At 38.0% G+C, this 17,360-nt stretch overlaps 1 long non-coding RNA gene across 1 annotated transcript; it reads right to left on the bottom strand.

The window, feature by feature from the left end:
• Positions 1-1,731: 1,731 nt before the first annotated feature.
• LOC128202029 (uncharacterized) lies at positions 1,732-17,134 on the bottom strand. The gene is made up of 4 exons (XR_008253568.1): positions 16,760-17,134; positions 13,545-13,680; positions 8,681-8,815; positions 1,732-2,467 (listed from the first exon to the last, which is right to left on the bottom strand). It is a non-coding gene; the product is annotated as an uncharacterized LOC128202029 (long non-coding RNA).
• Between the last annotated feature and the right edge of the window lie 226 nt (positions 17,135-17,360).

Genomic DNA, 17,360 nt, shown 5'->3' with positions numbered 1-17,360 from the left:
TTTATACAACTTAGAATGGCAAACAAGCTGACGGCTCACCTAATGGAAAGTGGTAACCGTCGCTTATAGACATGAGCAGTACCATGGATATAACACAGTATACTGTTTCGCCCATGATACCCCCCATGCGTTACCATTCCTGAGGACTCAGATGTTATTCTTCTGTACCCTGTAAATTCACGACATATCCTACCCTTCAAACCGAAACACAGCCATATAAACACAACTGCTTGACGGTAGAAACATGATTTGAATAGAGGTACTCAAGCAATCGACTTTTGTACAGTCTCCCTCTGTCCATTGTACTGTTCATGTCTATAAGTGACGGTTATCACTTACCGTCAAGCCAAGAGCCCTCAGCTTGTTAACAATTTAAAGTTACATTAAAAAAGAACAGGCATTTGTGCAAAAAACGACGACTTCAATGGACAAGCTTAATATGAGACTACCACGAAAGTAGACTTTCAGTTCTAAAAGGAATTGCCAAAAGCGGTTCGAAATTAGCGAATATATCCTATTACTTACACGCAAAAATGCCTTAACCTTCAGAAAACTGCTTAAAAAATTAACATAATTATGTATGAACTTATGAACCAGAGAGAAACTTTGTACAAAAGTCGTTTGCTTGGGTACCTCTATCCCATTCGTGCTTCAACCGTATAGCAGTTGTGTTTGCATGGCTGTGTTTCGGTTTGAAGGGTGGGATATGGCGTGAATTTACAGGGTACAGAGGAATAACATTTGAGTCCTCAGGAATGACAACGCATGGGGGGTATCATGGGCGTAACAGTATACTCTGTTATGTCCATGGTACTGCTCATGTCTATAGGCGACGGTTACCACTTTCCATCAGGTGGACCGTCAGCTTGTTTGCCATTCTAAGTTGTATAAAAAAAAAGTTTCTCTAGTTCTTTTGTTTGAACATTGTCACAATATTGTACGAGTACACCGCTCTACCCGCTGACATTGATCCTTCTTTCCATTTTGGGTGTTGGTGGAAGAGAACTCTTTTAGATTTAAGCTCGCCTTTGTACATTTAATTACCTCTGCCATATTTTTATGTGTATAACAAAGTGTTAAATAAATAAATAAATACTAACCACATTTCTTTATGTATAACAATTTCATTTTCTTTAATAATGTAGACATCATATTAGCATTCCAAAACTCATTTAGATTACTTACCTTGTGCCTACTTGTTCCTTAGATAAACCAACAGTTAGTAAACCGGGCAAATATTAACTCTCTCGCTACTAACTCCTTTATTATAAAGGGTAGACGGTATTGTTTGTGTTGTGTTGTGTATTTTCAAACATTACACATATGGGACATATGAATTATATGTTATTTTAACATACTATATTTTACTGGTTGACATTTAATTAAAAACTTATGACAACAAATGATAAATTGCATTTTCATGTTGGCATTACATTATAGGCTTTTTAAGCGACTTTAGAATAAAGTAATTTAAAACATACATGGTTAAAATAGAAATGTTTAGAAATTTTCCAAAGCTCTTAAACCGTTATAAAATTCACAGAAAAGTATGTAATTGGATTATGACATACCATCATACTATATCTATAATAATACATAAAATTCTCGTGTCACAGTGTTTGTTACCAAACTCCTCCGAAACGGCTTTACCGATTTTCATAAAATTTTGTGTGCATTTTTTTTTTATTTTTTTGACAAATTTTTTTATTTTTATTTTATAATTTAGCATTGAAAAATACATACAACTTTAAATTTTCATCGTATTACGATCAACCCCTGTATTTTAATCGCGATTTTTATATTTTGCAATAAGTGGTAAAACAACGTTTACGGGGTCAGCTAGTATATTCTACTAATTTTGAGGTAGAGCAAGTTTCAATCAATCAATCATTCAATCATCTTTATTCATATACATCTGTTACAGATTCTTATGATACGTCAATCTATAATTATAATATATACTATATAAAATAATATTGATTTAAAAAAAATTACAATAATTACATTTACAATACAATTCACATTAATACAAAATTCAAATCCATGCAGTTTTGTCATTCAAATAGTCATTTAATTTATAATATGCTTTTGTACAGAGAGTCCTTTTTATATATATGTTTTAAATTTTCTTTCATTTAAATGTAAAACGTCATCTGGAAGTTTATTATAAAAACGTATACAGTTCCCCATGAAAGATGTACTGACTTTTCTAAGACAATAAGGAACGTTTGTGATGTTTAGCTTCCTCTTCAAAATTTGATGTATTTTGGATGAAAAGATGTGGCGTAGTTTTCCGAACGCTGCCCAGTTGGAATCGTCGGTTGAAATTGGACTTATCTATTCGGACAACTTGTCCCAGGTACACATACTCATCGACAACTTCTAGCGTAGTGTTCGCAATTGTAACCGGTAGATGTGACATGGACGTTAGACATGATTCTAGTCTTGTCCATGTTCTTCTGAAGACCTACCAGTTGAGAAAAACCATTGAGGTCTTTGAGCATAATATACAAATCCTCCAGGGATTTCGCCATATTGTTTATACCATATCCTTTCCAGTTCAAGAGATTAGTAACATTTTTAAGTAATGAACAAACAACATTCCACATTTATAATATGTATTTGTCAGTATTGCGTTCATTTGGCTGATCGGGCTTCAGTTAAAACTTGGTACATAGTTAGAACTAGATACAAGATGGATACTTTTATTTTATCCTAATTTACGGACAGCCGTAGAATATATTTATATCTATAAATAATATACTCGAAGAACCGACAACCGATGGGGAAAAAGGTTCTTCAGTGGCGACCACGTACGGGTAAACGCAGTGTAGGATGACCCCCCAGTAAATGGAGTGACGACCTTAAATGCGTTGCAAGGAGTCAGTGGATGCAGGTGGCTCAGGACCGTTCTTTATGGCAGTCTATGGGGGAGGCTTATGTCCAGCAGTGGACAGATAATGGCTGAAATGATGGTGATAAATACTATAGCGGTTTAGCGGCTTGTTAGGTACAATGTTTCCGTTAGACGCGTTGTAAATACGAGTCGCACAGACTTTGTAATGCCACTCCGCGATACTGTATCGCGATCACGTACATGCACGTACTCGGGTCTCGGTGACACAATTTATTTATATACCCTAGCCAGCTGTGCCCGTGACTTCGTTCGCGTGTACTATTAAAAAGGCTTTAATACTATTTGTAGAACAATATTGTTTCCAATCTTTTACGCCAAGGGGAGGAAGAGATTGTTGGTAATGGGAACTATCAGGTGGGCCGTCAGCTTGTTTGGCATTCTAAGTTGTATAAAAAAAATCCCCCTGGAAACTATCGTATGAATTCCAGGTGTATGACCTACCTTTTCATCCTCACCTATTATCCATCACTGGTACCTCGCCAACGTATATCGTTAGCGCAGGTGGGACTACCATTCCATCATCATCCATTACAAAAAAAAACCTTTTACGCCATTTAATGTGTAGTATAGTACTTTTCAATTGTCAATATTTGGAAGTAATTTTTTTATCTTTATATAGTTTGACCTATAAAAAGCTTAATATTCTCTGAAAATATTATCACAACCTAATCAGCTGTTTACGATAAACAAATACAAAAGCACATAAACACAGAAACTGAGAAAATTATTATTATTGAGAAATTTACCAGAGGGAGACTTTGTACAAAAGTCGTTTACTTGGTTACCTCTGTCCCATTCGTGTTTCAACCGTAAAGCAGTTGTGTTTGCATGGCTGTGTTTCCGTTTGAAGGGTGGGATATGGCGTAAATTTACAGGGTACAGAGGAATAACACCCGAGTCCTCAGGAATGGCAACGCATGGGGGGTATTATGGGCGAAACAGTATACTCTGTTATGTCCATGGTACTGCTCATGTCTATAGGCGACGGTTACCACTTTCCATCAGGTGGGCCGTCAGCTTGTTTGCCATTCTACGTTGTATAAAAAAAATTCAATAATACAATTTAGCGTTACACCTTGGACTTACTTAGATAAATAAGTATAAACATAAATTTGATAAAACAAAGCGCATGTTACAGTTTCACTGATAATGAAGCTTCTGTAGTGAAAGGATATTTATAATCGGGTAAGCATTTCTTGAATTCATCCACTACCAACACCAAACAAAAACAAATCTTTATAATATTACATTATATGTATATGTGTGTATGTATAGGTATATGCATAGATATAGGTATATATTTACGTCTATGTATATGTGTATTTATACGATTAAATATAACGTAATTAATTATGTATAAATTTAAGTTTGTCTAGTTATTTTGTTTGAAAATTTTCTGAATATTGTACACCGCTCTGCCCGCTGACATTGATGCTCCTTTCCACTTTGGACGTTGCTGGACGAGAACTCTATTAGAGTTAAGCTTGCCTTTATACATTTGATTATCTCTTTCATATTTTTATTTATAATCAGTGTACACAATAAAGTATTAAAAATACATATTATATATATATATATATATATATATTAGATTACTTTAAAATATAACTACTAATGACTCGTTCTACGTCATTAAAAATTTACAATGTTGACTTCATTATGACTTTATTACATGTAAACAAGAAGTGAAGAAAGAGCCAAATATTTGTTTTTGCGAATAAAATGCAGGTCACGTATGCGAAACAGTTTGTGTCGAGTGTAAAACTGGATTCGCACGGCTCCATTCATGTCGTGTACAATCTGTTAAGCTTTAATGCTAGCAATAAAATAAAAACAGATGGAAGTGGGCTTAACGACAAATTTATACGCGCGGTCGAGTCAGACCTAGTGTTTTTTTTTTTTATAGGTGATAATGAAATATTAATCCCATCCGCGCTGTCGGTATACGCTGATACCAGTGAAGAATGATAGATGAGGATGAAACACGTCAGTTAGTCCATCGTGACGAATTCAACGAGAATTGTTCACGATGGTTTCCAGGGGGAACCACGCGGAGGTTGACCTGATAGGGCATATTGCTAGCAATGGAGCTATCAAACTCCATTGCTAACAATCCCTTCCTCCCCAGACCTAGTGTTGGACGCACAATAACTATGTTGACAGCAGGGATACAAGGTCCTAGTATTCATGACGCTAAGTAAATATAGATAAGAAGTAATTTATCTGTTTTAATATTTAATAATATTTAATTATGTAATAAACAAATTCAAAAAATACTTATATAGTGACAAAAAATATTCGGATTTAAAAACGTAAACTAATAAATGGATATTGATAATTTTTTTTTATGCAACTTGTAATGGCAAACGAGCTGACGGCCCACCTGATGGAAAGTGGTAACCGTCGCCTATATAGACATGAGCAGTACCATGGACATAACAGAGTGTACTGTTTCGCCCATGATACCCCCATGTGTTGCCATTCCTGAGGACTTAGATGTTATTCCTCTGTACGCTGTAAATTCACGCCATATCCCACCCTTCAAACCGAAACACACCCATGCAAACACAACTGCTTTACAGTTGAAACGCGAATAGGACAGAGGTACTCAAGCAATCGACTTTTGTAACAAGTCTCACATGTAATAACCTATTATTAAATTCCAGCAAAACAAAGTGTATAAAATTTACACTTCCTAATGTAAGACTAATAAATACACAGTTATTGCTTAATGACGAAATAGTAAATTTTGTTAATGATACAGTTTTTTTAGGTATAACAGTGGACTCGAAATTACAATGGGGGCCCCATATTTCAAAATTGGCCAGTAGACTCAGTTCTGCTGCATATGCAATTAGAAGAATTAGGCAATTAACAGACGTGGCGACGGCTAAACTTGTATATTTTAGTTATTTCCATAGCATAATGTCTTATGGCATACTGCTGTGGGGTAAAGCAGCCGATATAAATACTATATTTGTTTTACAAAAGAGAGCCATACGTTCTATTTATGGTATGGGTTCAAGAGAGTCATTACGTCAGTGCTTTAAAGACTCAAATATCCTCACAGTTACTTCACAATACATTTATGAAAATATTATGTATACACGGAAGAACTTAGCGAGTTTTAAAAAACTCAAAGACTGTACAAGTAGAAACTTACGCAATATAAATAAGCTTATTTTACCTAAATGCCGTCTGCACAAAATCAGTAATTCATTCTATGGTAATTGCATAAGATTTTATAATAAACTGCCGGAATCTGCATTAAATCTGACAGAGAGGCAATTCAAATCTTATATTAAACAATTTTTATGTAAGAAAGCCTATTACAGGATAGACGAATTCATAGATGACAACATATCAAGTAAATAATTAGTTTATTAGCATACAACGTTATAATTTTATTTTCTCATTGCTTTCTTGATTTAATTGATTAATTTTAGAAATATGAAAGCGTAGCGGTTTTTTGTATTAATTGCCGCATGCATTCTTATGTAAAATGTGAATACTATAACTATCAGATGGCAATTGTGAGTAGCTTTGACGTGGTCTAGTGTTTTGAGTAGTCATGCTCACTAAAATGTCCAGACTTGTGGCGGCGTGGTGGGCCGGGTCATTGGGCTCCCTAAAATATGGTCGAGCGCAGTGATGGCTGGCTCATCCGTCATACTCGTGAACGGGTGCTGCTTGTAGGGACTGGTCTGCTCTAATCACTATGACTGATTTCCTCTTATTAATTGTTTAACCAGTTGGTTATGTATTCAATTTTTTTTTCTTTTTGAGTATTTAATTGAATTAGTGCTAATTGGTGGTTTGTATTCACACAATTAAACTTAAAAATGTAAAATAATAATAAAATTATTTAAAAGAGCATCACGCAAGTTTCTTGCTCGTTCTTCTTGTGATGAGACAGCTTTCCGAACGAGCGGTAAATTAAAAAAAATGTAATGACTTTTCAAAAGTGCTTCAATGTAAGTTTATTTGAATAAATGATTTCTATTCTATTCTATTCTATTCTATTCTATTCTCCCTCTGTATTTGTTAGTAGTTCGACAGGGTTTATTTCTGTATTTTTTTTTTAATTAATATAAACATTTTTATTAGTATTTTTTTTATGAATCTACCCAATCCCAATTTGGAATTCAATTTCAGCTGAGGAGTATGGACGAGACAGCTGTAGCTTTTTTTTTATACAACTTAGAATGGCAAACAAGTCGACGGCCCACCTGATGGAAGGTGGTAACCGTCGCCTATAGGCATCCCCTTTATTCAAATGATAATTGGGCTTACAATATTTAATATCATGAAACTACAATCAATCATAGTATTATTGAACAGAGTAGTCCGAATTTCTCAGTAAGGCGACGACTTCAACAGCACTAATCACAGACGTGAGAACATATTTGGAGCAGTGTACACTGTACAGTTTGCCGCCCATGAATTATTCAATACTATTTCCACTCAGGATGTTATTAGTTGTTATTTTCATAGAGAAACTAATTCTCTGCACGATTCGCATTCCGATAAATAATGTAGCTAAGTATTTATTTGTATACCGGATACGTGACGCGGTAGTGTTGCTGCTAATACCGAGAATTGTCTGTTTATTTGTTGTATTCTAAACTATGTATATTAGATATGTGTTCACACCTTAATTCGAAAAACTACGCCACATTTTTTCATCGACTAGAGGGAGACTTTGTACAAAAGTCGATTGCTTGGGTACCTCTGTCCCATTCGTGTTTCTACCGTGAAGCAGTTGTGTTTGCATGGCTGTGTTTTTTTTTGATGGGTGATAATGGTATGGTAACCCCGCCTGCGCTAACGGGATACGCTGGCGGAGCACCTGTAAAGAGTGATCGATGAGAATGAAAACAGGCCAGTTAGCCCATCATGATGAATTCATCAGGAATTAACCATGATAATTTCCAGGGGGAACCACGAGGAGGTCGACCTGATTGGGTATATTGCTAGTAATGGGATTTTTAGTCTCCATTACTAATAATCCCTTTCCCCCCACTCCATGGAGAGGGCTATGCTCGGAGTCTCTTTGCGTAATAGAATCCGAAACAAGGATATTGCAAAAGAACCAAAGTAACCGACATAGCCCGAAGGATAAGCAAGCTGAAGTGGCAATGGGCTAGTTACATAACTCGAAGAACCGACAACCGATAGGGAAAGAAGTTTCTTGAGTGGTGATCCTGTATCGGCAATCCTGTATGTTTCTACCGTGAAGCAGTTGTTTTCATGGCTGTGTTTCGATTTGAAAGGTTGGAAATGGCAGTGAATTTACTGGGTACAGAGGAATAACACTTGAGTCTTCAGGAATGGCAACGCATGGGGGTATCATGGGCGAAACAGTAGATTCTGTTATGTCCATGGTACTGCTCGTGTCTATAGGCGACGGTTACCACATTCCATCAGGTGGGCCGTCAGCTTGTTTACCATTCTAAGTAGTATAAAAAAAAATGCAATGTAGGACGACCACCCCACTAGATAGAGTGACCACTGTTTCCCTGCATTGCAGGAAGTCAGTGGATGCATAACCGTTCCTTATGGCAGTTTATGGGGAGGCCTATGTCCAGCAGTGGACGGATAATGATGATGATTATAATGATACATATTAATGGAATACTGCTTCATTAGACACGAATATAGTGCTGTTTATAACAATAGGTGGTGGTTATTTTTATTTTTTAAACTTAAATTCATTTTTATTCAATGTATATGTATATACATATGGGAAATTAATGAACTCACTGTGTTGTTGCCGTTTTCGGCAATTTTTATTTCACCCTTCCAAGTCTTCTTCGGGAGGCATTTAGCGGTTTGCGTTACAGCGTCTCGTCTCACACTGGAAGCCGCAGCTCGCATAGGTGACGGTTACGGGCCCCTCTGAAATCATACCTATAGCAGAGCATATCTTGTACTTTGGTAGATCATGAGCTCGGCGTTCGCTGGTGAAGCCGTAACGGCTGGTTATTGATGGTCAAAACCTCCAGTTACGATTATAGTAAGTCGATTCAGCGGACCCTGGACTCCGGAGCTATGAGGTTTCGGATGCGACCGGGATAAACCGCTAGGATGATGATGATGACGATTATAATAAGTCGATGCAATCCACACTTAGTATAGTAGAAAGTAATACAAAAATAGTTAATGGGCCCCACGTTTTTATTTTTATTAAACGGTTTTATTTAGCTCGACCCGTACGGTATTTATTTATTTGGGTCAAAATTAGAAATTGGAATTTAAGCACCTTCCCGTTGTCAGATTGATCTGAAATTTGGTACACACATTTAATTTAGATGACAATAGAATATAATAAAATCAATAACATTATAAATCTAAGATGGCCGCCGATACAAAATGGCGGATTACATATTTTTCCTTAACCCCCGCAATATGGGTATTAAATGAAAGGGCTACACTAGTAAAACACGATGATTATGTCAAAATTTAAAATTCAAGATGGACGCCGTTCCAATATGGCGGACTAGGTACATATTTTTCCACAACCACCACAATATGGGTATCAAATAATAGGACTACACTGAGACACCCAGACACTAGACACTCGGACACTAGACACTCAGACGCTAGACCCTCAGACACTAGACACTCAGACACTCAGACCCTAGACACACAGACACTAGACACTCGGATACAAGACACTCAGACACTAGACACTCGGACACTAGACACTCAGACACTAGACACTCGACACTCGACACTCAGACACTAAACACCAGACACAAGACACTCAGACACTCGACACTCAGACACTAGACACTAGACACTCGTCACTAGACACTCGACACTCGACACTCGACACTCGACACTCGACACTCGACACTCGACACTCGACACTCGACACTCGACACTCGACACTCAGACACTAAACACTAGACACTAGACACTAGACACTCAGACACTCGACACTCAGACACTCAGACACTCGACACTCAGACACTAGACACTCGACACTCGACACTCGACACTCAGATACTAAACACTAGACACTAGACACTCAGATATCCAGACACTAGACACTCAGACACTGGACACTCGGATACAAGACACTCAGACACTAGACTCTCAGACACTTGACACTCAGACACCCAGACGTTAGACACTCAGACACTAGACACTCGACACTCGACACTCAGACACTAAACACCAGACACTAGACACTCAGACACTCGACACTCGACGTCACTCGACACTCGACACTCGACACTCGACACTTGACACTCGACACTCAGACACTAAACACTAGACACTAGACACTAGACACTCAGACACTCGACACTCAGACACTAGACACTTGAGACTCGACACTCGACACTCAAATACTAAACACTAGACACTAGACACTCCGACACTCGGATATAAGACACTCAGACACTAGACTCTCAGACACTTGACACTCAGGCACCCAGACACTAGACACTCAGACACTAGACACTCGAAACTCGACACTCGACACTTGACACTCGACACTCGACACTAGACACTCAGACGCTAGACCCTCAGACACTAGACACTCAGACACTCAGACCCTAGACACACAGACACTAGACACTCGGATACAAGACACTCAGACACTAGACACGCGGACACTAGACACTCAGACACTAGACACTCGACACTCGACACTTGACACTCGACACTCGACACTCAACACTCGACACTCGACACTCGACACTCGACACTCAGACACTAAACACTAAACACTAGACACTAGACACTCAGAGACTCGACACTCAGACACTAGACACTCGACACTCGACACTCGACACTCAGATACTAAACACTAGACACTAGACACTCAGACATCCAGACACTAGACACTCAGACACTGGACACTCGGATACAAGACACTCAGACACTAGACTCTCAGACACTTGACACTCAGACACCCAGACACTAGACACTCTGACACTAGACACTCGACACTCGATACTCGACACTCGACACTCGACACTTGACATTCGACACTCGACGTCACTCGACACTCGACACTCGACACTCGACACTCGACACTCGACACCCGACACTCGACTCTCGACACTCGACACTCGATAATCAGACACTAAACAGTAGACACTAGACACTCAGACACTCGACACTCAGACACTAGACACTCGACACTCGACACTCAGACACTAGACACTCCGACACTCGGATATAAGACACTCAGACACTAGACTCTCAGACACTTGACACTCAGACACCCAGACACTAGACACTCAGACACTAGACACTCGAAACTCGACACTCGACACTTGACACTCGACACTCGACACTCGACACTCGACACTCGACACTCGACACTTAGACACTAGACACTCAGACACCCAGACACTAGACACTCAGACACTAGACCCTCGGATACAAGACACTCAGACACTAGACTCTCAGACACTTGACACTCAGACACCCAGACACTAGACACTCTGACACTAGACACTCGACACTCGATACTCGACACTCGACACTCGACACTTGACACTCGACACTCGACACTCGACACTCGACACTCGACACTCGACACTCGACACTCAGACACTCAGACACTAGACACTCAGACACTCAGACACTCAGACACTCAGACACTCAGACACTCAGACACTCAGACACTAGACACTCAGACACTAGACACTCAGACACTAGACACTCAGACACTAGACACTCAGACACTAGACACTCAGACACTAGACACTCAGACACTAGACACTAGACACTCGACACTCGACACTCGACAGTCGACACTCGTCACTCGACACTCGTCACTCGACACTCAGACACTAAACACTAGACACTAGACACTCAGACACTCGACACTCAGACACTAGACACTCGACACTCGACACTCGACACTCAGATACTAAACACTAGACACTCAGACACTGGACACTCGGATACAAGACACTCAGACACTAGACTCTCAGACACTTGACACTCAGACACCTTTTTGGCCTCAGTTCCGTCGAACCCAAATGTACGAAACAGATATATCATCAGTTTTAATTGACTTTGGCACAGACGACATACACGTTATTTACCCTAAAGCCATACAGTTTCCAGCAAAATTCAATTATGGTACGGCTGAAAAAAGGATGTTGCCCTTAGTTTTGTCATGAGCATTCACCGTCCATAAAATGCAGGGCAGCACCGTCGACCATGCAGTAGTATATTTGGGCTCAAAATGGTTTGAGGAAGGACAAGCATACGTGGCTCTAAGTCGAGTCAAGTCTCTGGAAGGGCTATGTATTGAGGAATTAGATTGTACTAAATTATCAGGTAAGAAACCATGTAATAATGATGCACTGAATGAATTAAATAAAATGAGGAATATTCGGTAAACAATTTCACTAAATACTAAAAACAAGAAAATAAAAATCGGTAAAAAAACTTTTAAGTTAAACGGTTTTATTTTATGTGCACTGAAAAGTACAAAATAAATAAATAGTTACTTACCTATCAACCTACGTAGGTGATCTCGGTCATTAATATCTCTGATGGTAGTGGTTGTCATAACATGAACCATGTCAGCGGCCGAAAGGCAGTTCATGAGAGAACACTAACACCAGGGTTTGCTTGGTAGGTAAACTAAGCAGCCCGCACTATAACAAGTAGGTATTTTGACCTTCTAGTTCAGAAATATTTTAGTACTAGGCAGAATAGCTTTTAGGCATATTAGACTAAAATAAAAACGTGGGGCCCCTCTGAAATCATACCTATAGCAGAGCATATCTTATACTTTGGTAGATCATGAGCTCGGCGTTCGCTGGTGAAGCCGTAACGGCTGGTTATTGATGGTCAAAACCTCCAGTTACGATTATAGTAAGTCGATTCAGCGGACCCTGGACTCCGGAGCTATGAGGTTTCGGATGCGACCGGGATAAATCGCTAGGATGATGATGATGACGATTATAATAAGTCGATGCAATCCACACTTAGTATAGTAGAAAGTAATACAGAAATAGTTAATGGGCCCCACGTTTTTATTTTAGTCTAATATGCCTAAAAGCTATTCTGCCTAGTACTAAAATATTTCTGAACTAGAAGGTCAAAATACCTACTTGTTATAGTGCGGGCTGCTTAGTTTACCTACCAAGCAAACCCTGGTGTTAGTGTTCTCTCATGAACTGCCTTTCGGCCGCTGACATGGTTCATGTTATGACAACCACTACCATCAGAGATATTAATGACCGAGATCACCTACGTAGGTTGATAGGTAAGTAACTATTTATTTATTTTGTACTTTTCAGTGCACATAAAACCGTTTAACTTAAAAGTTTTTTTACCGATTTTTATAGTCTAATATGCCTTAAAGCTATTCTGCCTAGTACTAAAATATTTCTGAACTAGAAGGTCAAAATACCTACTTGTTATAGTGTGGGCTGCTTAGTTTACCTACCAAGCAAACCCTGGTGTTAGTGTTCTCTCATGAACTGCCTTTCGGCCGCTGACATGGTTCATGTTATGACAACCACTACCATCAGAGATATTAATGACCGAGATCACCTACGTAGGTTGATAGGTAAGTAACTATTTATTTATTTTGTAGTTTTCAGTGCAAATAAAATAAAACCGTTTAACTTAAAAGTTTTTTTACCGATTTTTATATACTGTGAAGACCCGTATCATTACATTCCTTTTGTCGGTAATCGAGTAAAAAACAAATTCCAGACTCGCCCATAATTTGTGTTCAACATAGAATGCCTGTGACGTGTGAATCTGGACAGGAACATCTGAAAGCACAATCCAGAACATCTAACAATTTTTATCGCTGTTGCTTTTATACGTCGGAAACTGAGAAGATAGATAGTATATTGTTTTTAGGGTTCCGTAACGCCATGATTAAAACGCTTATAATATTATCATGTCTACCTCTTTGTCCGATCCTCTGTTTATTGTATTTATTCATAATAAACGACTGAGTTTTATTATTTAAATTTTAGGATAAAAAAAATACATACATACATATCTGTCACACCTGTCTCCCATTAGGGTAGGCAGAGACAATGGAACGCCAAATGCTTCGATTCAAACAAACCTCTTTCGCTTCTTCCATTCATCAATCTTTTCATACACGCTCACCGGTTACGGGTACTTTTAATTTGGCCCTTCTTCAGCACGTCGCCTATTTGGTAACAATATAATCGTAGAGGTATAATTTTTTTTTTCATTTATTTACCAAATTACTACCGTAATCTATAGACTAAAATGCATGTATGTCCATTTAAATGTTAACTCATATACCCTGTAATATTAACTGATAATTAAAACAGAAGCATGATTTACCCGATAGGTGGTAGTAGGATCGTCTCCTACTAATCGAATTCAAAATGTGGTGCCGCAATGTGAGCACGTTACGTTCACCGCAATGGCAATAGTTGACAAATCCTTCGGAGTACTTCTTATCTTTCATTTTTTGAGATGGAACATTCATCATCATCATCATATCAGCCATTATTTGCCCACTGTTGAATCTAGAGCTCCCCCATTAGGGATATTTTGACAGTAGTTGCTACACTAGACTGGCGGATTGGCAACCGCAGTTAAGCTTTGGTGTTGTTTTAAAGAGGGACGCTGTTGCCGATTCCTCGACCATTAAGTTCCCTTAGTCGCCTCTTACTATATATAATATATTTATATTATATATAATAAGAAGGAAAAGAAGGGGTGGCCTATTCTATATTGGAACCATCACTGAACATAGACATTCTTATATATTAACTCATAGACGTTTCTTTCAGAATCTTTTGTTACGTCTCATTGAGTGATTCACCGATGAGTTTTTTTTATTTTATTTATTAAGATATTAAAACCCTGTCACAGCATATAAAAAAGCTCATTAATTGACGAATTGTCTAAGAATTAATAATCAGTAATAAATAGCATTTTTATTTTATATAAAGTAGCTTCGTGTAATTTTTTTTTATACAGCTTAGAATGGCAAACAAGCTGACGGCCCACCTGATGGAAAGTAATAACCGTCGCCTATAGACATGAGCAGTACCATGGACATAACAGAGTATACTGTTTCGCCCATGATACCCCCCATGCATTGCCAATCCTGAGGACTTAGATGTTATTCCTCTGTACCCTGTAAATTCACGCCATATCCCACCTTTCATACTGAAACACAGCCATGCAAACACCACTGCTTCACACGGTAGAAACACGAATGGGACATAGGTATCCTTAGGTATACTACATTGCGGAATTAAGAGGTACGAAACCCTGTTACAGCTTGTCCGATTCGCCCTTGTCCAGATTTATTTGGATTCTAATGTACGTAGGTGTGCTGGATTATTTCAGTTACCTGTTTTATTTACATTTTTTAAATAAATCTTTGGAAGTGTTTGCAAATACACTCACCGGCTGTTTATTATCAGTTACGAATATAAATGTAGCGTATTATTTTAATGGCTCCCAGTGGTTAATACCTAAGTAGAGGGCACGATGAGACACGACGCAGCAACCGAGATCCCGCACATTATATTTTTGGAGTCATTTCGTATTCCTTTTAAACTTATCGAAATTACGATCATGATGAGAAAAAACTGCTTAAATAAAAAAGAATCATTAAAATTGACTTATGAACGACAAAATGCAGTGTTATTGATAGCCGTTTAATAGTATTTATTATAAGTAGCAATCAATTTCATATTACGAGTATATTTATTCATTTATTTTTATATCACTGAGGTGGCAAACAAGCATACGGTCTACCTGACTGTAAGCGGTTATCGTAGCCTATAAAGTCGACAAAATTTCATTAAAATCTGTTGAGCAATTTCCGAGATTAGCGTAACCGAACATCATGCTGAGATTTTTATAATAAAATATCAAATGACTGATATTTATTATCTACCTAAAATATTCAAAATTGACACCATAATCATTACATAAAACTATAATTTATTTATTCCCATGAAAAACCAAAACATGCAGCCACGCAGGCAGTCTGACCCTATTAGCACGGAGTTTCAAACAAGATACGAAGTGGCTATCTATGGTTGGATGCCTGACAGGCTCCGCATCCTGAGACCAACAACCGGTCGCCGGTAACCTCCAGGAACTGATGTTTAGCTAACTGTATCACAGCCATCGCTGCACAGCGGGAACCGTGGAATGCACTATCGACCCTTCTTTGATTAATGAACAACTTGCTTCTTCTGATAGATTACACTTCCTTATAGAGTTGGTATTGGATAAAACAGAAGATAAGGAATGTGTGTGCTTAGTAATAATTGTCTTTTATAGGGTTTTATTATTTTCGTATTAGAGGATCACACTATATATGGTATAACTAGCCTTTAATTGTCCACCGCTGAACATAACCCTCCCTCTTGGGAGATTTTGCCAGTAGTTGCCACGTTTGGCAAGGGTTGGCAACCGCAGTTTTTAGAGATGTTTTAAAAGGTACACCGCTGCCCATCCCTCGCCCTCTATAAAAAAACATCCATACGACTATTTTTATTTTCATGTGCAATAAATAAATGCTTTTTATTATTCTCAGTTGAATTTAAATTATACCATGAATAAATATAAAAAACGTGCATAAATTCTTTATATTTTTATAAGTACGTACCTACGTATATCTATTAGGCACGTTGCATTGACGTTAATGAGATCCCTTGTTAATTAATCAAACAAAGTCTATAATTTTGTATGCAATTAAGACGAGCATAGAATACATGAATAGAGTCTCATCGACGGTTAAGCAGCTTAAATCAAGCTAGTATACGAATATAAATCGCTTCTGTAATAGTTACTTGTCGCACAATCGAACTATATAAATAAGTTTAAATATTTTCTTACCTTTTTTTTTTTAAACGGTTTTATTTAGCTCGACCCGTACGGTATTTATTTATTTGGGTCAAAATTAGAAATTGGAATTTAAGCACCTTCCCGTTGTCAGATTGATCTGAAATTTGGTACACACATTTAATTTAGATGACAATAGAATATAATAAAATCAATAACATTATAAATCTAAGATGGCCGCCGATACAAAATGGCGGATTACATATTTTTCCTTAACCCCCGCAATATGGGTATCAAATGAAAGGGCTACACTAGTAAAACACGATGATTATGTCAAAATTTAAAATTCAAGATGGACGCCGTTCCAATATGGCGGACTAGGTACATATTTTTCCACAACCACCACAATATGGGTATCAAATAATAGGACTACACTGCAGAATACTGTCATTATGTCAAAATTTCAAATTCAAGATGGACGCTGTTACAAAATGGCCTATTAGGTGGGGGCATGATTAGTCGTATCGAGAACAGTTGCGTCTAAGATTGTGTGACGTTAGAGGGGCAGATAAAAAAAAATAGGTAATTAGATACCTCGTTAGTAAGCGGTAGTTATATCACCCAAGTTAAGGTAATAGGTTAAAACGTGCCGAGG

The sequence above is a fragment of the Galleria mellonella genome, unplaced genomic scaffold (genome assembly GCF_026898425.1).
Source record: "Galleria mellonella isolate WM207_F2 unplaced genomic scaffold, CSIRO_AGI_GalMel_v1 utg103, whole genome shotgun sequence".
In the NCBI taxonomy this organism is placed as follows: Eukaryota; Metazoa; Arthropoda; class Insecta; order Lepidoptera; family Pyralidae; genus Galleria; species Galleria mellonella.
Note: the sequence above shows the minus strand (reverse complement) of the source record. Positions and strands in the feature narration are given on the sequence as shown.